At 60.1% G+C, this 23,085-nt stretch overlaps 1 protein-coding gene and 1 long non-coding RNA gene across 2 annotated transcripts in view; both read right to left on the reverse strand.

The window, feature by feature from the left end:
* Positions 1–23,085, reverse strand: part of VAV2 (vav guanine nucleotide exchange factor 2) — a 160,295-nt gene that overhangs the window by 136,773 nt on the left and 437 nt on the right.
* LOC119876662 lies at positions 1,746–4,768 on the reverse strand. Its single transcript, XR_005364823.1, has 3 exons — positions 4,632–4,768; positions 2,927–3,057; positions 1,746–1,965 (listed from the first exon to the last, which is right to left on the reverse strand). It is a non-coding gene; the product is annotated as an uncharacterized LOC119876662 (long non-coding RNA).

A 23,085-nucleotide genomic window follows, 5' to 3' on the forward strand; every position in this document is an offset into this window, starting at 1 on the left:
CGGCAAGTGTCCTTTATAAGACACACGGCAGAGTCCCAGGAAGAAGAGGCGAGGCCTTGTGAGGGCAGAGCAGGGATGGGAGGGATGCTGCCCCAAGCCAAGGAACACCTGGGCCCCCGGGAGCTGTGAGAGGCAGGGAGGACCCTCCCCAGAGCCTCCGGAGGAGCACGGCCCACACAACACCTTGGTCTTGGGGCTGTGGCCTCCGGAGCTGGCAAGCATGAATTTCTGTTGGTGCGGTCATTTATCACGGCAGCCCTTGTGCCCTGAACCACTTGCTCCTGTGACCTGAACACAACATGTGAGGCACCCACAAGCCCTTGGCGAAGGTCTGCGGAATGCACGGATGGATGGATGGACAGATAACTTGGGTTTTGACGAGAACCTGAGGCTAGAGTCCCATGGCCTGCAGGCCCCCCATGGCCCCGCTCAGCTGGGAGCCCCTGCATCCTGCACCTGCCATACTGGGGCCCACACAGGGCTCTGGGCAGCCTGAACCCTACCTTCCTGCCTCCTCCTGAACATCACAGTGCCTGGTCCAGCTCCAGACACCCCTGCATCGAAGCGTGGGGCTCAGACAAACCCAGCCAGTGTTCACGCAGAAAGATTTGGGTCCAAATCTGACCCTTCCCCTTGCCACGCCCTCCCAGGGACGCCCGCCCCCGTGACCCCAGCTCCAGGCTGAGTGCACATCTAAAGTCTCCAGACCCCCCATCCAGTGGCTACGGGAGGATGCCCAGTCCGAGCCCCCCTGCCCTCTGTGAAGGCCACCCTCTCACCCCGGGGCTGCAGCCCACCTGGGGGCAGCTAAGACCCCCTACACATACTTGCACAATACGGCCTGATCATGCAGGTGACCTCCCATGTGTGGCAACCCAATGCCTTACACATGGCCTCCTTGAGGCCCCATCACCTTAGGGACACCAAGGGACACAAAACATTCCCCTCCACCAGGCCCGGAGTGCAGCAGAAAGCATCCCTCAAAGCAGCACACGGATGGTCGTGGGGAACCCCCTGCTCGGTGGACACCCATCATGGCAAGAAGGGTAAAGTTCCTGTTCAGTTGTCATTCCACAGCTCCTAGGAATTTCTAAGGGAGGGGGGAGGCCCCAGAATGTGGCGTCCCCCCAGGACACACACACACACACATACACACACACACGGCTAACATCCATCAGTCCACCCATCCCCACATGCACGCATGCACGGTCGAGGCTGCTGAATGTGCTCGGTCACCATGGGGGTCGGGGGTGACCCGCCAGTCAGCAAGGAAGGCCCCTTGATGGACAGCATCCATGCAGCACCCAAATGGGTGAGAGGCCTTGGCAGGCTGCCTCTTGCTCTGCAGGTGCCACCTCTCCCCAAACATTAGCAAGGGCCCAACGTGCCCAGAGCAGTAGCAGCACATAGGAGGTGCCCAGTGAAACCAGAAAGCGGCCCCAGAAGGCTGCATGGGGAGAGGGGACTCATTCCCTGCACGGAAACAGAAGGTCAGGCTGTGACAGCAGCTGAGAGCCTACTGTGCCCGGCTTGCTCACTCCACAGCTTCGCTGAGCCGGACGGGCTGATGTGTGGGGCACACGAGGGGGTGTGTGTGCTCAACACGTCTGTGTCGTGATGATTAACGCTCAGCATAAACACGTCTGCAGGTGGACAAGGACTCAGGGAAATGTGTTGTTTTATTTTTAAGATTTAATTATTTATTTGAGAGAGAGGGTGAGTGCACAAGCAGGGGAGGGGCAGGGAGAGAGGGAGAAGCAGGCCTCCCCACTCAGCAGGGAGCCCCACACAGGACTCGACCCCAGGACCCCAGGATCATAACCTGAGCTGAAGGCAGACGCTCCGCCAACAGAGCCACCCAGGTGCCCCGCTGGGAAACGTTTTTTGAAGTCCGAGCAGGTGGAGAATGAGAGGCACACACGCTTTTCGGTTTTTAAACGCTCTTCGTGTTCACGAGCCTGCCGTCTGTGAACCATAAACCAAGTTTGCTTGGTGAGGAGAGAGGAAAGCACTTCCACCTCCTGCTGCCCCGATGCTCGAGAACCCAGAGGGCTCGTCAGCCCCGGATTCGGGGACCGAGGACATCTCCCAGGCTCGGTCCGCAGGGCAGATGGCAGCTCTGTGGGTGAGGGAGGGAGTGAGGAGGCCCCACTTCCCTGAATCCCAGTCCGTAGAGCCTTCAACCTGTCAGGACCCCCGGTCCCTCCGGGGGCTTCACTCATCCACGCCCCAAACGTCCAATGGAGCAGGTGGGAGGGACCCCACGGGGAGTCACCCGTCTGTGAAGCAGCCAGGGAGAGGGTCCAACCCCCTGATGCCAACACCAGGCACCTCTCTCCTCCCCCCAAACCAGCCTCCCTCGCCCGAGAGACACCCGATACGTGTGAAATCTCAGCTGTGCCTTCTGAAGTTACTTCTCTTCCATTTTGTTCCCACGCAGGCTGCTGCCCACCCACAGACTAGCCAAGGGCTCGGAGAGGCCGGCCTGACCTCAGGGGGTAACTGCAGCCTCTGCCCTCTGGGGAAGTGCATACGGGTGCTCTTCCGAATCAGGAACTCGCATCCCCTGCCCCCTCTTGCTCACCCTGCGGGCAGTGAGGGCAGAGGGCACTGGTCGTGCACCTAGCTTGGTGCAGAGCTCGCTGGGGACCACGGACAAGTGTCTGCCCTCTGTAAGCCTTGGTTTCCCTGTTTGGTGAGCCTGACTGCAGTCCCTGGGGCCCAGGGAGGCAGACCTCGGGGAGAGGGGGAGGGGAGGGGCTCTGCAGCCTGGACACGGGCTCCAGAGAGACCCCCCACACACACCCACCAGGGGATCACTGCCGACCAAAGGGAAAGCAGGCCTGGGCAAGGACTCCAGCGGAAAGCAGTCCAGCAGCTCCTGAAAACCCTGACAGTAGAACCACCACTCGACTAGCAATCCCACCTCCGGTCTTCATCCAAAACACAGAAGGCAGCAGCTCAAAGGTGTGTGCACAGCCATGGCCACGATCCATCCATCAGCGGGTGATGGGCAGACAAAACGGTGTCCAGCCACATCGCGGAATATTATTCAGCCTTAAAAAGGAAGGAAATCCTGACACACACTGTGAGCTGGATAGGCATGGAGGACGGGGCAAGGTGCCGCGGGAGGCACACCCCAGGCCCTGGAAAGGCCAAGCAACAGACACTGCGGCTGGACGGAGGGGCGCACAGGGGTCATCTGGCGGGTGCACTTTCAGTTTTGCAAGATGATTGAGATGTGGAGTCAGAGGGAGGGGACAGCCAGCCACACGACAGTGTGAATGCAGCCAACGGTGCTTGCCTGTGCCCTAACTCCATCGACCCCAGCTCTTCATTTCACCACCATAAAAAAACTGCTGGGGGATCCCTGGGTGGCTCAGCGGTTTAGCGCCTGCCTTTGGCCCAGGGCACGATCCTGGAGTCCTGGGATCAAGTTCCACATCAGGCTCCCGGCATGGAGGCTGCTTCTCCCTCCTCCTGTGTCTCTGCCTCTCTCTCTCTCTCTATCATAAATAAATAAATCTTTAAAAAAAAAAAAAAAACTGCTGGCTCGTCAGAACCCCCACCCTATCCCGCATGCCCCCCCCATGCCATGGTCATTCGATGCATCTCAGGGCCCCCCGGCCCCTCGCGTCCCCAGCCACACAGGAGGGTCTCCAGCTGCCTCAGAGCAGCAAAACCAGCCTCTGACAGATATTGTGGGTCTGGGGACCTCAACGTCACAATGACATGGGCCTTCCCGGGGCGGGAGTCCACAAACTTTCCTAAGTCGTCTCTTCTTTTTTGCAGTGATCGGGCATTACTTTTAGGATTTCTTAAAAAGACACCTCCACCCTTGGCTGGCTTCAGGAGAAGAGCGTCCTGTGAATGTGTTAAAAACCCAGCCAGCACAGCCTGTTTCTGAGGATGCGGCCTTTCCCAGCTCTTCTCCACCAGCTCTTCTCCACTGAAGAAGCTGCACTTTCTGGAAATTCCAGCCACTCAGAGCACCGAGGAGGCATGGGCAGCAGGGGGGCGCGGGGCCCATTGTCTGCCAGGAACAGCTGGGCTCTCTCCCCTGAACCGGGGTCAGGAATGTTCACAGCTGCAGACTCACCCTCCAGCTGCAGACTCACCCTCCGCCCCTCTGGGGGCGGTGGGGTGGGAGCCAAGCAGGGGAGGGAAGCTGTGGCCCAGGGGGCAGGGGGACAGGGGGGATGGGGGGACAGGGCGGGCACGCCTCCAGCCAGCCCACAAATGGGAAAGCTGAGCCAGAACTGGCATTTCAATGCAGGAGGCCAAGCTCCAGCCAGGGCCCCACCTGCTCAGGGTCCCCGGGAGGGCAGGCTGCAGACGGGGCGGCTCACGGCACTCGGGACCCTGGAGCCTCCGGGGCTGGGATGACCGGCACCAGCCACCTCACCAAGTGGGGAAACTGAGGCCTCCGCCCACCCTGCCCCCGTCCAGGCCAGTTGCCTGCAGGTCCCATCTGACTGTAATGGAGGGAAAGGTGCCTGGGATACGGCTCCCAGGATCAAACTTTGCTCTTGGTCTTTGCCCCTGAAAAAAAGAATGGCTTCTCCTACATAAGTGGGGGCCTGGAAGAAAAGAAAAACCCACATGAGCTCCAGCCCTCAAGCACCACTTACCATGTGGGGACTTTCTGCCGTCCAGCCTTTTGACGCTCTAGTTTTTGTTATTACAAAATTGAGCGCTGGGAACAGCATACAAGCCTGGGCCCTGGCTTTCCTCCCTGGCAGCAAGACACCCAGTGGCAGCCCGAGCCGGACGTCCAGGAGACTCCCCAGGCCTGGCCCTGACGCTGGGCATTCAGCTGTTACCAGTTTCACCATCATATCTACACGATGGCAGACGGCTCTGCCCTCACAGGCCACTCCCACAACGGAGCCAAAGGTTCCATGTCGGCTGCAGGGTGACAGGACAGTCACCACCCAACAGCCCTCGGCAGAGACGGGCTCCACCACGTGAGAGCAGCAGGCGAATGAGGGCCCTGGGCAGCCCCAAGCACAGTCCCCACCTGCACGGGTGTGCTCACTAATCACTCACCCCTTCATCACCCCAAAGGCTGCCAGGCCCTACTTGGTGCCAGGCACGAGGGCACCCGAAGGACGGCACAGCCTTTGGCCCCTCCCCCCATGGGAAGAGACAGTTACACCCAGGCTCCCAGGCTGGGCCTGCAAGGTGCCTGCCCACCCCGGTGCTATTTTCGAGAGAAGGGGGATGGCTGAGGGAAGTGAGAGTGCAGCGGAGCGGCTCGGGGTGGGGAGGACTGCGTGGCCCACCAGCTGCAAACCACAGAGCAGCCCTGCACAGGCCGGAGTACGGGGACCCAAAGGTAAGCCCCAGAGGTGAGAAGGGTCTGCTGGAGACACACAGGGCAGAGAGGACGAGATGGAGACAGAGATGGGATCGGGGGTTCTCAAGCCACGGGACGCATGGGGCCACCAAATGCAGGGGCGAGGTGTCCCCTCGATGGCGGGGAGGGACCATGCCCTGCAGCCTCTGAGGCAGCACAGCCCCCACCAACACCTGCATTTGGGGCCTCTGTTCAGAACTGTGACAGCTTCCGGTGCTGTCAGGTCTCCAGTCCAGGGCACGTTGGCAGGGCTGCCCCAGGACCCGCATGCATGGGGAGAGCTGGGCAAACCTGGCACCCCAGCCCCTGGGCCCACACCTGCAGGCACCTCTTCTCGAGGGACACTGCTCACTGCTCCACCATCACAGGAGGAATCAGGCACACATGTAAATCAGCTTTGTGACACCAAACCCACCAAGAAGAACACCCTGTTGCTGCCCCTCCCACGCCCAGGCTGAACCGAGAAAGTTCTGGCCCGTAGGGGATTTCATCATCTGGCCGCTAAAATGCTAACCACGAGAGACCAAGGCTTACTTCCCGCCTCCCGGGTCCCTGGAGAGGCCTACACCTCCCAGCACAGGCCAGGGCAGCCCAGGGGCTAGGGACAAGCAGCCGCTCACCTGGGAGGCTCGCTCGAGGAGCTTCACCTCAAATCCTATCTCCAGGACGGCACTGCCAACAGCTTCCTCGAGCCAGGAAACCAGGCACAGCTGAGAGGAAGGGGAAGCTAAGTGCCTTCGCTTTCCTCCTCTCCAGAATTTGGCAGACACCGACAGACACAGAGCAGGGAGGTGCCCTCCGTGAGGGCCAGGCTCTCTCCTCTCCCCAGACAGCTTACTGCGTGGGGCCTGCTGCCGGCCCAGGCCTGTGGCACCCTGTGCATCTGACTACAACACCCTCTGTTCAGTGAAGGAGCCGTGGCCCAGAAAGGAGGCATCTTGGATTCTGAGACACGGGAATGTCTGAATCCAGATCCAGGTCCAGACTCAGGGTCCCAGACTCTGAAAAGGTGTCCTGGCCCAGAGAGGAGGGGTCCAGGTCCAGGGCAACACAGGGTAGCTGCAGCTCCCTCACGGTGTCATTGAGCCAAGCCCCCACCTTGCCAGGCCAGACGATGAAACGTATCCCTTCCCCCAGGACCAGGGCCAGCTGAGCAGGAGCAGAGCTGGGAGCACAGGACAGGGGAGGTCATGGGGCAGTGCTTGAGCCTAGGCGGAGGGGTGCAAGGAGGTGGAGGCAGGAGGCAGGAGGAGGGGAATGGTCACAGGGTTGAGTCCAAGGGGCTCTGAGGCTGACCGCAGATGCTTGCCCCAGGGGAGGTGTGCAGAAGGTGCGCAACACCGCCCACACCCCAGCAGACATTACTAATCTGTGGGAGCAGAGTGTGCCCCCCTTCACTGCCCACCCCCCAGAAGACATCACTCATCTGTGGGAGCAGAGTGCATCCCCTCCACTGCCCAGGTCCCAGCAGACATCACTAATGAGTGGGAGCAGAGTGGGCCCCCTCCACCACCCAGGTCCTGGCAGACATCACTAATCCACATGGCCGCTGAGCAGCCACACCCAGCAGCCCTCCCTGTCCTTCTCAAGCCAGCTTTTTGGGCAGGCCAAGCCGAGAACCAAATCTGGAACCCTCCAAGGAGGGCCACGAGTCAGTCTGTGCCTGAAAAGCCAAGGGCAGCGGAGGGGAAATGAGGAGTCCAGCTCCCCCGGTATCTGAAACCCCACCAAAGGTCTAGAACCCCCACACACACACACTCCTGGCCACAGAGCCAAAGGGCTGGCTTGAGAGGAAATCAGCCAGGAAGGCATGGTGAGGCCTGGCTAGCTGACCTCTGGTTCCCACAAAATGCACAGGCTTCAGGGTGCATTTCTGTGTCCGATCCCCATGCTGGCCAGTCTGGAGAACTTGTCAGCCAGCAGCTCCGTGCTCTTTAAGAAACAAGGTCCAATCACCACCAGGTGCTCGGGAAACAGCCACTGAAAGCCATCCAGGAGTAACACGCACAGATCGATGATGAGTCTGAAGGAGCACAGAAGGGCAGCCTCGGGTCCTCGGGGGTGGCTGCCCCTTGCTCTGCATCCACCCCTAAGCCTAGAATAGGAAAGGGGTACCCCCCAAGGACACCTCACCCACCCTGGCTCCTCAACCCCCAGCCTCCTGACACCCCGGTCCTGGGACACCCCTCTTAGTAGCCCTCAGCCACCAGTGTCCCCACTCAGGTGGCCTCAGGAAAGCCAAAAGATGCAGCAAAACACACCAGCCCAGTGCCAGAGGGTGGGGGACGCAGGCAGCCCTAGGTGGGGACCCCCACCTCATCTGTGCCCTTAGGGGCTCCAGGAGGCAGAGACTCCAGAACTTATGGCTGGACACAGAGAGAGGGCTGAAAAAAAAGGAACCATCCTGGTCGCCTCCCAGGGCTTCGGGGGCTGGGTATTGAGTGGCTCCATCCCCCATTCTCACCATCCTCACAGGTGGCTGGGCTGCCCGGGGCAGGGGGTACAGGTTGGGGTGGCCCCATCTCTCATCTCTGTCCAGGCACCAGCGGGACAGGCCACCACCCTGACCCTGCAAGGCTCCTGGGAACTACAACCCCACCGTCCCCATGATGATTTTATTAACAGGCAGGAAACTGAGAAGCCCGTCTGGGATGAGTGCTGCTAAGTCAATTAAATCCTCGAACGGTTTTCTAGTAATCATTGTTTGTGATTGTTTAGTCTCAACTTTGTGTACTGAAGACCCCTTCTCAGCGTCAAGATCACGGGGCAGGGTGGACTCACGGGCACCTTCCCGTCACCTGAGGATCTTCCTCATGGGTTCATGCCACCAATCTCAGTTCTGAACAGCGAATCGTGCAGACCACAGGGTCTGACACATCATTCCCCGCGAGGCCAACACTGATTTCAGAGCTGTCAGAACGTGAAGAAAGGATTTACCTTGGAAAGTATGGAATAGTGTGTGTGGAAAGCCACGCGGGGCAGACGCAGCAGTAACAAAAGCAGGCTCCTGGATGGTAAATAAGGTGAGTCCCCAGTCCCCAGCTCTGTGGGGACACTCAGGTACATGCACAGTGTCCTCTGGGTGGCAAACAGACCAGGAAGCCTTAAATATGTAAGTACGTATGAGTGTATCTGGTCCCATCCACACCAGGGCCTGCAGAGAGGGGACACTGCTCGGGGACAGCATCCTGAACGAGAGAGCCGTCTCCTAGCACTGGTGACCTGGTGGCTCTCAGAGGTGGAGGAAGGGGAGAGGCACAGGGAACCCACCCTGGGTCTCTGATTCCCACAGTGTCCCACAGTGGTCCCCCAACCTCTGCCAGCCCTGGGTGCAGTCCTAGGGTGCGCCCCACCCGAGCTTGGGCCTGAAGACCGAAACACCAGGCAGCCGTGAGGCTCACACGCGGCCCCCAAGTCTCGGCAAATGCTCCTCGCTGCTAAATCGACGAGGCTGGCACATTACCCTCCCCAGAACCCCCTGCAAGGTTGTTTCCTGATTAAAGCTTTACTGAATCAATAGCAATAAAGTAGCCCCCAAGAAATTGATCGAAGGCAGGGCCCTTTTCAAGAAAAAACACTCTTTCCACAGGCAAAAACCACTTAAAAAATAACACACACGACTCTTTTGGGCTTTGCAGCAGTCTTACTGGGTGTCTGCAAAGGCCACCGTGTTACCTGAAGATGAATCACACACGCAGGGATCTAGGCTCCCCCGGGGAGCTGGATTCCAACGCGCCGGCCCCACGCGGCCCCACGCTCCCGAGTAACGAGAGCACCTGTTTACAACCTGGACACACGGGGCGCCTGTGAAGGCAAAGCTGCCCGCATGCTCGAGAACGTCATTACCAGGGACGCAGAGTCGGGAACGCAGTCCCAGGCTTCTGGAAGGTGTCTCACTGTGGCCGGGGCCCTGGCCCCACAAAAGCCCACAGAGTTTGGCCCACTGGGGCTGGGGGTGAGGGGGGCAGCCGTCACCCCCCAAGTCCAGCCTGGACACTGATGTGTGGTCAGCCACACAGAGGCCGGAAAAAGAGCAGGAAGCTCGGAGCCAGACAGAAAACACAACGGGGCGGGGCTGAAACGTCCCGCAACTCCGGTCAGGGCAGATTCCGGACAGACCGCTGGGAGAGCCGGGCCTTCCCTGGGCAGCAGCCAACGGCAGACCTTGAGCCCCAAGGGCGAATCCGGACGAGCCCCACCAGCTCCCCTACTGCCCAAGCCTGACATCAGGGCACCCTCCTTATCACCCCAGGTCGGGGCCAGCCCTACACCCTGCAGCCCAGAGCTGTCCCTTCCCCCACGCTGCCCCCTGCCCTCCCTGCAGGCCTTATGGGTTTTCCTGCCGGGGTTACCGCATCCGCCTCCTCCCCATCCTCAGCCTCCTGGACTGCCGACTGCGGCCTCCAGTCCAGTCCCAGCACCACGACCAAGCAGAACCTTCTGAAGCCAAATCCAGGACATCGTGTTCTCTCCGAGCCCCTCTGCGACTGCCCGGCACCCCAGGACGAGGCCACCCACCCATCTGACCCCTACAGCGCTGCCTCCCTGCAGCCCAGAGGGCTGTGGCTCTGAGTCCCTCCAACCTCCCTGCCTCCAGAGGTGACCGCTGCTCCCCCCACAGCCCCCTAGACTCTGAGCCCCTGGGAATTGCTGCCAGGCCTCACCCATCTTTCCCTGACCCTGAGGCCAACTGACCAGAGGCAGTAGGTGCTCAACCAACGTCCCCTGGGAGCCAGCAGGTCCAGATGAGCTGCAGGAGCCATGGGAAGAGCCTCCCCGGTGAAAGGCCCAGGAGGGGACCTGAGGGGCGGCAGAGCAGGGCAGCGCCCTCCTCCAGGGTCTGGCTGCCAGGAAGACCAGCAGCCCCATCACAGAAAGGCCTGGGGCCCCATCATACCACACAGTGGCCCCTGTGGAAACCAGTGCCTGCCGGTCCCCAAAGTGCACTTCACGTCCAATGTCAGCATCCAAAGTAAAGGGGGAGGAGACCAACTCTCGGGCCCCAGGGCCTCCAGGACCCCGGGGCCCTCACCTGCTCACACGGCAGCACATTTCACAGGGGAGCCAACCAGGCTGCAGGCAGGGTGGACGCGGGAGCCACCGAGAAGCGTGTCCAGGGGTGCCAGTGGCCACGTCCGCACGGGGCGGGCAGAGCACGGGCCCAGCCTGGCTCCCGACCCCTACAACCGCCCTTCCGCAGCTGAAGGAGGAAACACGGCCAGGGCAGCCTGGGTGATAGGTCCCTCAGGCACGTGCAGGCTGCAAAGGCGGGGTCTCCTGCTCTGAGCCCCAGCCAGGCTGGGCCCGCAGGTCAACGCCGTCCTCAGGGACCCGGCGGCAGGTACAGATGCTGGGGCCTCCCGCGCCCTGTGCCCACAGTGGTCCCGGTGCGGCTGCGGCCTGTGCTCCTGCAGCAAACACACCGCTTCCCCAGCACCTTGTAATCTGCAGCTCTGCTCCTCCCGAGCCTCGCTGACTAACAGATGTTCCATTTAAGCAGCTAAATTACCACAAAATACACCCAAAGAGATGGCAAGCCAATTTCTCCCTAGGTTTATGTGCATGAGGAGGGAGTAACATGTGAAAATCCTGTCTTCTCTTTTTTAAGAAAAAAAAAATTTACTACACACGCCAGTTAGGGAAAAAAAAGAGAGAGTGGATGCCAGCACGTAAATCGCTGAGGGAGGGTGCAGATGGCACACACAGGAGCCCACAGGCGCCATGTGGCACAGGATGCTGGGGCACAGGTGGTCCGGCAGCCGTGGGTTTGAGTCCCGCTTCCATCCCCTACCGCGAACTTGGACCAGCCCCCTGAGCCTCAGCCTCCACAGCTCTCGGACGGCTACTCTTGACCCCCTACTCCCCGGGGCTGCCCTTTCCTGGGGCTAGGACTGCCAACCACCTCCAGAACCGTGACGAATCACCATCACCGAGGCATCACCTGGCAGCCCAGGAGTGACCCAGACCAGGCACTGCACAGCAGGTGACAGGATGACCCCATCGTGCCCAAGGAATGCCCGCAGGGGCGGAGCACTCTGGGTGGATCCCTGGCCCACCACCCAGAGGCAGTCCAGGCATCAGCCTGCATGTCCCCGGAGCCACCAGAAGGCAAAGCAGCAGAAGGGCCGGGGACTAAGGCCACTCCACTGCAGGACACAATCGTCACCAGCTGGAGGCTCAGGCAGGAGAGAGGGCATGGGACAGGGACCACACAGCTGGTCCAGAGTGTGGGCTCTGGCATGAACAGAACCAGCTGTTGAACAGCCACCTACGCCTGGATCCTCTCTCCTCACCAAGAGGCAGGGCTCCCCCAAAGAAGACTGGGCGGACAGAACTCCAGAGGCCTCAGCCACGTCCAGGAGAGCGGACACCAGCCCCAAACACGCCCCTGGAGGCGGATGGCATCACCCAGACGTCTCTGGGCTGCAGACAGGCATGGACAAGGAGCCTCTGGCCAGACAGCACAGGTGGCAGACCGCACCCGGCCTCCTGACCCCAAAGTCCACTCGGATCGTTCACACATGCACCTAGTGCCGGAAACGAATCCCAGAAATGCGGCCATGCTACTGGACCCGCTGCAGAGCCGAAGCAGACATGAGCAGGTGCATACACAACTGCCGCCTGCGGAAGGTGAGGTCTATGGCTTGGATTTACTAATTCAGTTATTCACTCCCAGACGAGGCATCTGTCCTCCACAGCCCGCCCCTCAGCTCCTGCTGATGAAACCATCGGGAAGCCCACTGCCCCCGTAAGTGATGCTCGGCTGGGAACATGAGCGGGAGGGGGGCGGCAGGGAAGGCTCCAGAACACAGCAGCCAATGTCAGGAAACCGATTCTCCCAAAGACCCAGAGAAAACCCATGTCCTCACTGAAAGCCAAGGCCGCCTCTGAGTGTGCCTCCCAGACACAACTGAGGCTCCAGGGCCACTGGTCTCCTGAAAGGTATGGAGAAAACGCCCTCCGTTACTAAGTGGCAGCAGGCGCAGGACTTGCCAACCAGCACACAGACTCCCTCATCAGGTGCAGGGCGGCCTCCCGCAAGGGAGATTACACACGCACACAGATCCTGCGCCCCTGCAACCGACACCTAGACCGCGGGAGGCTTTCCTTGTTCAGGGGGGTGGGAGGGTCCTCAGATGCCCCAGGAGCCTTCCTCCCATCCACCTTGGTGACATCTAGAGATGATGGTTCCATTTTACAGGTGGGGCAACTGAGACCCAATCCCCCATGTGCTCCCTGGACCCATCTCCCTTCATCACCCCCCACCCCGAAGCAGGATCACGGAGGTGGGCAGGAGGGGACTGTGCTCTCCTGACACAGCCAAGCTCTCCTGGGCCACTCTGCTTAAGCCACCAAGTCAAGAGCCTGGAGCAAAGGCGGCCATTCCCCGGGCTCCTCACCCCTAGAGATGGAAGGAAGTCTCAAAGAATCCCAGGTGGCCTTGCTCAGGGCACCCAGCCTCTCGGCCTCCAGACCCTGGCGTGCTGAGTCCTGGGGCAGTCCTGGGCCCCATGGACCCAGGGCAAGAAGGGGCCCGAGAAACATGCCACAGGGAAGGCCACGCGGGGCACAGGGAGCCAGCACCTTTAGGGGCCCAAATGTGCGTGAGGTCAAGATGATATTTAAATACATACTATTAGTATCCTGGTCTTTACGTCAACCTAGGCCTACAATAGGACCTTTAACGTCTCTTTAAAAAGAGAGAGGGGCACCTGGGGGGCTCAGTGGTTGAGCATCTGCCTTTGGCTCAGAGCATGATCCCGGGGTCCCGGGATCGAGTCCCACATCAGGCGCCCTACATGAAGCCTGCTTCTCCCTCTGCCTGTGTCTCTGCCTCTCTCACGAATAAATAAATAAAATCTTTTAAAAAAAGGAGGAGGGAGGCCACAGGCAAAGGCGTGCAGGGCCCCGGAGAGTCACATGGTGGCCCCAAGGCCCCCACCACAGCCAGTGCGGGTTCCAGGCTCTCACCTGCCACACACCTGCTTACATTTCTCACATGGTTCCCCTCCTAGCCCCGCAAGGGTCTGCGGTCAGAGACACATAACAAAATTTATGATCAGTGACTCTGTCCGTTCGCCGCTGTGCAACCACCGGCAGGATCTGAATCCTGAGCTTGGCAATGACCCCAAACACAAAGCCATTCCCCTGAGCAGCCGCTCTCGGGTCCGTCCCCCAGCCCACCTTCTGTCGGGGCTGGACGTGCACATAAACAGAATCACAGGAACCTGGCCCTCTGATGTCTGGCTTCCCTCGTGGGACACAACGTCTGAGGCTCAAACACGCTGTGACGTGTGTCAGTGGGGGCTCAGTCCTCTCAGTGGCCAGACAGGCCCCACCTTTACCTGTTAGTCCCTGGGGAAGGATGCTGTGTTTTATCCCCACCCTACTAGGGGGGAGGGACACGGAGACCCCACGATGCCCCAAGCCCTCGCGCCCTGACTATGCCCCACGCCTCGAGGGAGGGGGAGCCCAGCCCCTTCCGCACCCAGGAACACAGAGGCCCGCGGAGGGCAGCAGAGCGGCAAGTTCTGGGGAGCCCGGTCACACCCCACTGCCCTACCTCCATCCAGCCTGCTTCCTTCAAGTTCTGGGGTGAAAACAAAACCAAATGGCTCAGTGTGGGTTCTTGGGTGAAGCCCATCATGTGTAGAGGAAAACAGTCAGATCCCTCACTGAAATGACTGCTAGGGACTTGGTCTCCTGTCCCCACAGCCAGATGAGCCGGGGGCTGTGGGAGGGGGGCACAGACGCCCATCTCTGGGGGTGGACGGGTAGTGGGAGGAGCTGAGGGGCCGGGGAGGGAGGGTCTCAGGATGTGGCTGCCATGAGCAAGAGGGACCAGAAACTTCTGCCACCATGGGGCCCTGACACAGCATATGAACAGACTGTAAAGCTTCCCTAGGCGTCCTGTGCGCCCGGGACACACGGCGACGGCCCCAGGAACCAGACACCCACTTATCCAGTCAAATGCTGGGACTGTCCATGCTCCAGCCATGACCAATGCCATCAGGGCACCTCCCCATTCCTGGGGAGCCACAGAGGTCTCCCAGCACACAGCCCGCCACCCCCAGGGGCCAAAGCTCACGGGAGCACCGCCATGAGCCACAGCCTGTCCCTAGGGGAGGACAAGCCACAGAAGCCTGAGAAAGGCCTGGGTAGGTGGGGCCAGCCTCTCTGCGCTGTGGGGAGGCGGTTTAGGCCTTGCACCTCTGCAGAGGCCCCCTCTCCCCAGGGCCACCAGTCTCCGCATGCTTAGTACAGTGTGTGCACCACCCTCCCTTGGCAGCATCCCACGTCTAGGGGCCAACAATGACAATCGAGCAAATGTGACAATCAAGTGAACATCGGTACAAACTGGAAACGTCTGGCCCAGGGAAAGGCAGGTGCGTGCGCTCAGGAAGGGGACGAGGCAGGGGCAGGGCTGGGGTGGGGCGGAGAAAGGTGCAGGCGCAGGGGCAGGCAGACGCCTGGAACCCCCACCTGCCTACTGCACAGGGCCTCCTGGTGACGCCCTGGGGCACTCACCCCGCCAACTTCCACATGTCAGGGACACACCTATCCTGCTGCAGCAGAACCACAAGCGTGTCTTAAGGTCTCCCGATGGCAGGACACAGGCAGGCACCCCCTCCCCACACAGATAGCGGCACGGCCTGGGGAGGGGTGGCAGTGGGGGGCCCCCCAGTCCTGTAAAGATGTGGAGGTCGAAGAGCCCAGTGGACAGAACGGGAGGACAGGCAGCAGGCCCTCAACCGAGACCAGGCTGCCTATGAGGCCAAGAGCTCAAAACACAACAAACCAACAGAAGTGTTCCTGGTCTCAAGTTCAGGGTGACTCGGGGCAGACAAGCAGACGTGTTGAAAATAATTATTTTCATCCTTACGTAACTGTACAGAGAATAGTGAGGGAGGCGGCACCTCACTCGGGTGCTAGCACCCCGGGTCCCATGGGCAGTCCAAGCACCAGGACTCAGCCCCCTCTCCCCCAGGGGGGCCATGCGGTTGTAGTGCTTATTTATCTTTTGGGTCAGAAACCACAACAGTCACAGCAGCTTCAAGATGCTGGCAGGGAGCCCCCTGAGAGCACAGAGGTTCAGGGGGGCCCCTCCAGGCAGCCATGGGTCTCGTCCTGGCTGAGCAGGGCAGAGCAGGGCTTATCCAGGCGGCAGACGGGGACCAGTCTCCCCCAAGTGGGGGGGGGGGGGCGAGGTGAGGGGGAGGCTCCCGAGCATTGCAGGGGATGCGCAGGTGCTGGAGTGTCCACTCCCAGGCATCAGACTTCTTGCCCAGGAGTGTTTAGGGGCACGTGTTAGGAGAGGGGCATTCACGGGGCAAAGCCAAAGCCCCAGGCTTCAAAAAGCTAAAACACCCAGCAAGGGTGCCCGAGGAGACACCACCACCCACCCCATGGTGGAGAGAGGGGACACTCTCCATTGAGCACACATCACCTCGTGGCATCCAGACACGTGGCAGAGAGCTGTGGGTCCCCTCTGTCCTGAAGCCAAACCCCATGAGGTCACTGCTAGAAAGCCCCACTGTCCAAAAGCCCAAGAGGCCAGACACAGGGTGAGAGAATGGGTCCTCGGGCAGGGTCTGCACCAAGACGGCCAAGGTCACCAGGAGAGGGAGGGGCTGGGTGCTATCCTTGGCCAAGAGTCCTCCATCTTTCTGCATATCACCCAGCCACCACCCAGCCACCACCTGCCTCTGGGGCTGAAGGGTAAATGAAGAGTGGGAGGGGGCTTGCAGGCCAGGGCAGGAGGGAGGGTCCAATCCAGGGCCTAGGCCGCCCACACTCTCCTAGCCACCATGTGGCTCTGCTACAGCTGGGCGGCCAGAGGCGAGGTGGGGCCAGCCGGCCGGCCGGGAAAGGCGGCTGCCCCAGCCAGCAGGAGCAAGCCAGGCACCCGGCCTGGGGAGGGGCACCATGTTCTCCAGACCTACAGGGCCAGGTGCAAGGCAGGGACAGTGTCAGGCCCTTTGATTTGTCCCACCAAATCTTACTGCAGCCTGCAAGGTGGCCCCAGGCACCCCCTTCGCAGACTGAGGCTCAGGAAGGCCCGTGACCCCACCCCCACAAACACTCCCATTGCACCCCAGGGGCCAATGGCAAGGGATCCTTCCGATGACATTCCAGGCAGCTCATCTCGCTCAGCAAAGGTCTGCACCCTTCCAGGCGCCAAGGGGCTCAGCCCTAGTGGCCCCTGCTCCCCCCCTATAATGGGGGGGCTGAGGGCAGGGCCTGCCACAACCCCCGTATGGATGAGCCGAGGTCACGGCCCTAAGCACTTAGCACCATTTCTGGTACAAGGTGCAAGGTAGAGAGCTCTGTCCTTGCTGAGCAGTGCCTGTTAGGAGTCCGCACCAAGAGCCCTGGATACAAATGGTGACATGATGGCAAACTGAGAGGGCAGGACCCCAGGGCCCCCTCACAGGCCCCAGGACAGGCCCCCGAGCCCTGACCTGCCCACTGTCTGGCTTTGACAGGCTACAAGCTAGGGAAGGTCTCCACCTTTTAAAACAGTTGGAGAAAAAAAAAATTAAAAAAATATTTCGTGACACATGAAAATGATATGAAATTCAAATTTCATTCTCCATAAAGTTTACTGGCACACAGCCACACTTACTCATTTGCAGATCGTCCTCCGCAGCTTTCACACCAGGAGGGCAGAGTTGAATAGTTACGACAGAGACTGTCTGGCCCACAAGACCTAAAATATTTACCGTCTGGCCCTCGACACAAGAGAAGTGCCAACCCCTGCTCTGGAAGTGGGGTGCTGGTGGTCGGCTGGGGCGCTGGGGGGAAGAGCGGTGGAAGTGAGGGGCAGTCAGGAGGGAGATCTACCTGGCAGGGCCTCAGCCACCAGGCTGCTGGGCTCGGGTCTGGGTCTCTGCCTAAACCCAGGCCCCACCACACCCACCCCACCAGCACTGCCTGTCCCGGACATCCCTCCCCTCAAAGTCACGAAGCCACAGACACAGGCATGGCCTGGACACAGGGCCAGGAGGAAGGGGCTGGAGGGCATCGTGCTTCTGACTGCCCAGAGCAGAACCCACTGCAGTTCTGGGAAGGAAGACAGAGTCCCTTCTCCAGGGAGGGGACACCCTTGGCCACCCTATCCTCGTGCAAGAAAGAGCTCAAACGAGGCAGTGGGATGGGGGCTCACCGTGGCCACACTCCTGGTCAGGCCTCCAGCAAAGCTGCCGCCCACACACTTGGCCCCAGGCCCAGCGGATCCCCCCCATTCTCAGCACTGAGACACCCATTTCCAAGGTCCAGGTCGGGACCCTGGTCCGGGGACCAGGTCCTCCCTCCCTCCCCACCAAATGCACAGCACACTGTCAGGTTCCTACCCAGCCCACCGACGCCAGAGCCAGATCGGCGGAATCTGTGTGCCCCGCACAAACAGCCCACGGTCCACCAGTTCCAAACGGTGCCTTCCTGTGACCTAGGCAGATGAGCCCACAGGTCTCACCTGAGGATCCCCCACCCAAATCTCAGGACCCCACTCACTCCCCTCCCAGCCCCCAGGGTACAGCCACTGCTACCCACTCAGAGCCATAACCCCTGCCACATGGGAAAGCCAATGTTGGGGAAATCCACATTTCTGCACTTGTCATTACCACCCCCCTCAGGAGCCCTTTCCAGGAGTTTTCATAATCGACTTCCCATATGAAGTTTCAATTCCACGGATGTACTATGGATCTGTTTCCTACTCTATGTGCCTCTGTGCTTTATACATAAAAAGGACATGATTGCTTCACCTCCAAAGACCTGATTTCCACCACCTGGGGGCCACATCACCGCCCCCTGAGAAGACAAGGGTTAAATAAAATGTATTCTTAAAATTAATGTCCTGTGTTTCTGCTTTTTCAATATGATCACCATAACTTCTGAAATAAAAAAACAGAGCTCACCTTTTTCTATTTGGCAGCACTTATACAGATAGAAAACAAAGACCAATGTAAACATATCCGGGCATGTGTGTGCACACAGTACATCCATCCACACCCGTGGGTGTGCACAGACACATGCATACACCGCCAGCTCCCACCACCGAGAGCACCTGGGAGCAAGGACACCCTGCAGCAGTGTGCACACCAGCACCCAGATCTTGGCTTCTAAATACCCATCTCCACAATGGAACAGAGCTCCTCGGAGACATGGCTGACTCTCGAGCTCAGACAAAGAAGCAAGCATACGTGCCAGGAAGGAGGGTAGTGCTCAGAAAATGCTGAGAACATGAGGCGTCTGAGTGGCTCAGTCAGTTAAATGTCTGACTCCTGATTTTGGCTCAGGTCACGATCTCAGGGCCATGACATGGAGCCCTGTGTTGGGCTCTACGCTCAGCAAGGAGTCTGCTTGTCCCTCTCCCTCTGCTCCTCCTCCTCTCTCTCTCTCAAATAAATAAGTAAAATCATTTTAAAAGAAATAATTAGGGCAGCTGGGGTGCCTCAGTGGTTTAGCGCCGCCTTCAGCCCAAGGTGTGATCCTGGAGTCCCAGGATCGAGTCCCGCATCAGGCTCCCTGCATGGAGCCTGCTTTCTCCCTCTGCCTGTGTCTCTGCCTCTCTGTGTCTCTCAATAAATAAATAAATAAATAAATAAATAAATAAATAAATAAATAAATAAATAAACAAACTTAAAAAAGATAAAAGAAATAATTAAAAAAATAAAACAGGAAGCCATAATCCTAACTGGCAGAAAGAGAAGAAAGAAAAACCAGAGGTGCATCTTGTCCCAAGTCCCTTCACAAGGAGAGCTCTGAACTACGGAGGACAGAGTGCCACTGAGGAGAGGACCAGCAGGCCCTGCCTAGGAGGTCGGCATCTCCACAACCAGATAAAGCCAAGCCATCTGCCACCTGCAGGACAGGACAGGGCAGGAGGAGGCGGCATCGTGCCTGGTTCCCCCACAGGCGCACAACCCAAATCCAGTCCCAAGAGGACACAACCGGGATAGTCTTCAACAAAAGGCTCCTGGATCCTACAGGGCACTGAGGTCATGAAAGGCAAGGGAAGGGAGCAGCGCCCCTGCAGACGGCGGACTGGAGAGGAAGAGCGCAGGCCGCACCCCCAGGTTCCCCTCCTCCTGAACCAGCATTTCCAGGGACACCTGTTGGGGCGTGAATGGGTCACACGCAGGGACAGAACTGAGAGGCTGAGCTGTGCTCGAGAATACCCTCGCTTGTGGGTGACGCGCTGACAGGTTCGGAGCGAGGGCACCAGACTTCCCGCTCTGCTCCGCTGGGGTGAGGAGAAGTATGTGTACACTCAGAGGTCCCCCTCCGAGAGTCCAAGATACTTTCAAAATTCAAAAAAGACAAGAAGAGGCTTCCTGTGGGCTGCCCACTGCCCTGACATCACACACCTCAGCCTCAGGGTCCAGTCCCAGGCCACCTGTGTTCTCGGGACCCCCGGACACCTGCAGGCCTTTGCAGGCCTCTTCTGCGGACCTGGGCATCTGGGCCACACCGCCGCACCCTCATTCGCCTAGAAGCATCACAAGAGCAGGACAGGGCCCAGGCGGCCCCCAGCCTGCCACAAAGCCTGCCTCGGAAGGAAGGAACGCGGCAGTGAAGGCGCAAAGGGACAAAGGGATGCCAGGCTTCTCGGGACCCGAGATGGTGTCCTGGACAGGTTCAGCCCAGTCCCCCTCCAGACTGAGCAGCAAGCGTATGGCCCCCACGTGCTGGGTGGAGTGAAAGCACGGAAAGCACAGGGTGAGGGTCACACCCCTGGTACACCGGGGGCCACGGCCCGGCTCGCCCCACCGCGGGACAAGAGAGTGAAATCAGAGGAGGCTCCCTAGAGGAGGGGCCTCTAGACTAACTGATGCTGACTGACAGCAAAGGTACAGAATGGGAAGCGAGGGGCCTGAGGCAAGGATGGGAGTAACCCCAGTGCGCCCTGGGTGCCAGGGTTCCCAATCTGTTCTCCAGGGAGGAGGCCGGCCAGAGTGGTGCGGGCAAGAGGCAGGGCGGGTGGTGGCCTACAGGTTTCAACTGCAGACCGAAAGCAAGAGCTGCCTGCTGGCATCAGCAGCCTCGGGCCCTCCACACCAGAGCCACCCCCCGACGCACGTGATCACTTATTAGGATCAGCAGATTGTGGCCATACCTAATTAGCTTAATTAAACCCAAGGTGCCTTCCAGGCATTTTGGATTTAAAAAAAAATTATAGCACGGCCTGCCAGCTCCAGGAGGGCAGGACAAAGGGGCTGCTTGGCTCTCTTCTGTGAACACCTCTGAGTTTCCGGCTCTGTACACAGCAGGTACTCCATAAGTGCACAGGTTCTTATGCTCCTTTGGGGCCAATAACCCAGCCGAGGTCAACTCAGAGGGGAGGGACATCCCAAACACTATCCTCTGAAAACAGTATGTCATGGTGAGAAGCCAGCGTGGCCTCCTGGACCGAGGGGCCCACGTGGAGGCCTCTGAGCCGGTCAGGCCTCTGGCACTCCAGGACCGCACGGGGATGGGAAGGCCCTGCAGGCAACGTAGCCAGACCCCCACCGAAAGCAGGCACACACACCCCCATGCCCCACGCACCCCGTAGAAGCAGGCACGCGGCAGGAGCAGCCAAGAAGTAGGCCAGAGCATGGGTCTGAAAGTCAGTCGGAAAAGGTCTGCAGAATGCAATCAGTCTCAGCAACCCCACACGGGGACCCTAAGCTTGGGAGTTTTGCCTCTTCCAATCTGTGTGACCCGGAGCAAATCACTCCATCTCTCTGAGCTTTAACTGCCTCACCTATAAAATGGGGATGACATAACCTTGCCAGGACCGTGCCTCTCCCAGGGCAGGGCCAGGAAGAAAGGGAAGCTTCCACTTCCCTTGGGATCCAAGCACCATGAACCAACAGGTCATCTTCCCCACTGCAGCTTTAGGGACTATAAGCTTCTCAAAGAGCAAAGAGCAGCCACAGAGACAGCCCCTCGCCCAAGCTCCGCTCCCAAACCCTGCACAGCTACGCTTGGCAATAATTGTTTCTTCAACCTTGAAAAATACAGATGGAGCCAACGTGCTGCACCCCGACCCAACGAATGCAGCTTCACAGAGCACCCGCAGCCATCGCTGTGCCACAAGAGACATACAAAGATGGGGTGACCCATCCCTCCCCTCACAAGATGACCGGTGGGCTGAGGTCAGGGAGACCAGACCTCGGCCAAGAGCGTGGTATCTGTCAGCGTCTAGATGACCATCCTAAAATCACCAACGTCAACTCCGCAATGCACCCAGAACATTCTTTGCCTTAACCCCACGGAATCCTCGCAAGGTGGCCATGAGGCGCCTATTACTCCTATTCCATTAAATATGTGGGGACACTGAGGCCCCAAAGGTAGTCACCTACCTGGTGACAGTGCCAGGTTTCAATCAGCACGAGTCCACGAAGACACACAGACACTGGCCCATCCCGTTCTCCTTCGCACAGAGTCCCCCTTAACACCCCTTCACCCAGGCTGGGGCACAGGGGGCTCAAGGGACCATCCGGTGTCAGTGTTGCTACGCTCGCCACGGCTCCCGGGACCCCAGGATGTCTCTGCCTTTCCGGCACAGGGGCTGAGCCAAGCCACCTGCCACAGCCAGAGTGCCCCCTCTGCCCCCACCCTGGCCAATCTCAGCTGGAAAAGGGCAGTTCCAGGACCCAGAGGCCAGCCAGACCCAGCCACCCACCCCAGGCTGGGTCCTGTGCCCCAGCCTCCCTGCCAATCAGCCAGGGAGCCTGCCAGGAGCCGGCGAGCCTGGGCAGCCCCTGTGGTTCACAGCCAAAGGCAGACACTCTCACCCCTGGCCGGCTGTGCCCTCAGCAGCCCTTCCTGCCCTCAGGTTCTCCAGCCCAGCCCCTCGAGGAGAGGACAGAGGTGAGGAATGGACACCTGGCCCCAGGGACTCAGGGTTACTCGGCACAAGAGAGCCTAAGGACAGTGCCGGCTTCAGGGGAGCCCCGGGGACCGCACGCCTGCATCCCCGGGGCTCCCTCGCTAGGCTGTCTGCCTCCCCGGTCCTGGGCTCTTATGCCCTCTACCCTCTCAGGGCTCCTCTTTGTCAGCAGCCACCCCCCCTTCCTCCCTGGAGGAGGGGATGCCCCCGTCTCCTTGGAAACACAGCCACAGCCAAAGGGCAGAGGCCACGCAGCCCAGCCTGGAAAAGCCGTGACTCACTCCATCCGTCCGTCCTTCTCCCCAGCCCGTTTTCCGATGTCACACATGAGTGGCCGTTGTCCACGCGGACTTGCCGTGGGCCACGGGGGAAGGGGCCGCAGGGCCCACGGGAGGTGGATCCGGACAGCGCTGGCCAGGCCCGGGCTGGCCCCCGGGGGCCCCTGAGTGCCGGGACCCCGTTCGACGGGGCTGGGGTGGGCGCTCGTGGCTGCGGGCGGGCAGGACCCGAGCTTCATTCTCCTCCAGTCTCGGCCAAGTTCCCTTTAAGGGGCCAGGAAAGCAGCTCCCGCCGGCCGCGCGGACATTTTCCTGCCGGTCGGCGGCCACACGCGCTTGGCCACGACAAAGGCCACACTCGAGGGCGCCGGCCAGGAGACGGGGGCCCCGCTCACACCAAGGCGGGCGGCCCCGGGCCGGAGGGGGCGGCGCCGCAGCCCCCCGCGCCCCGCGCCCCGCCGACCCCCGCCCCGCCGACCCCGCCGGCCGCGCCCAGCACCGAGCCCAGCACCGCGCCCAGCACCGAGCCCAGCACCGCGCCCAGCACCGAGCCGCCCCCAGCGCGGCGC

The sequence above is a fragment of the Canis lupus genome, chromosome 9 (assembly GCF_011100685.1).
Source record: "Canis lupus familiaris isolate Mischka breed German Shepherd chromosome 9, alternate assembly UU_Cfam_GSD_1.0, whole genome shotgun sequence".
NCBI classification, from domain to species: domain Eukaryota; kingdom Metazoa; phylum Chordata; class Mammalia; order Carnivora; family Canidae; genus Canis; species Canis lupus.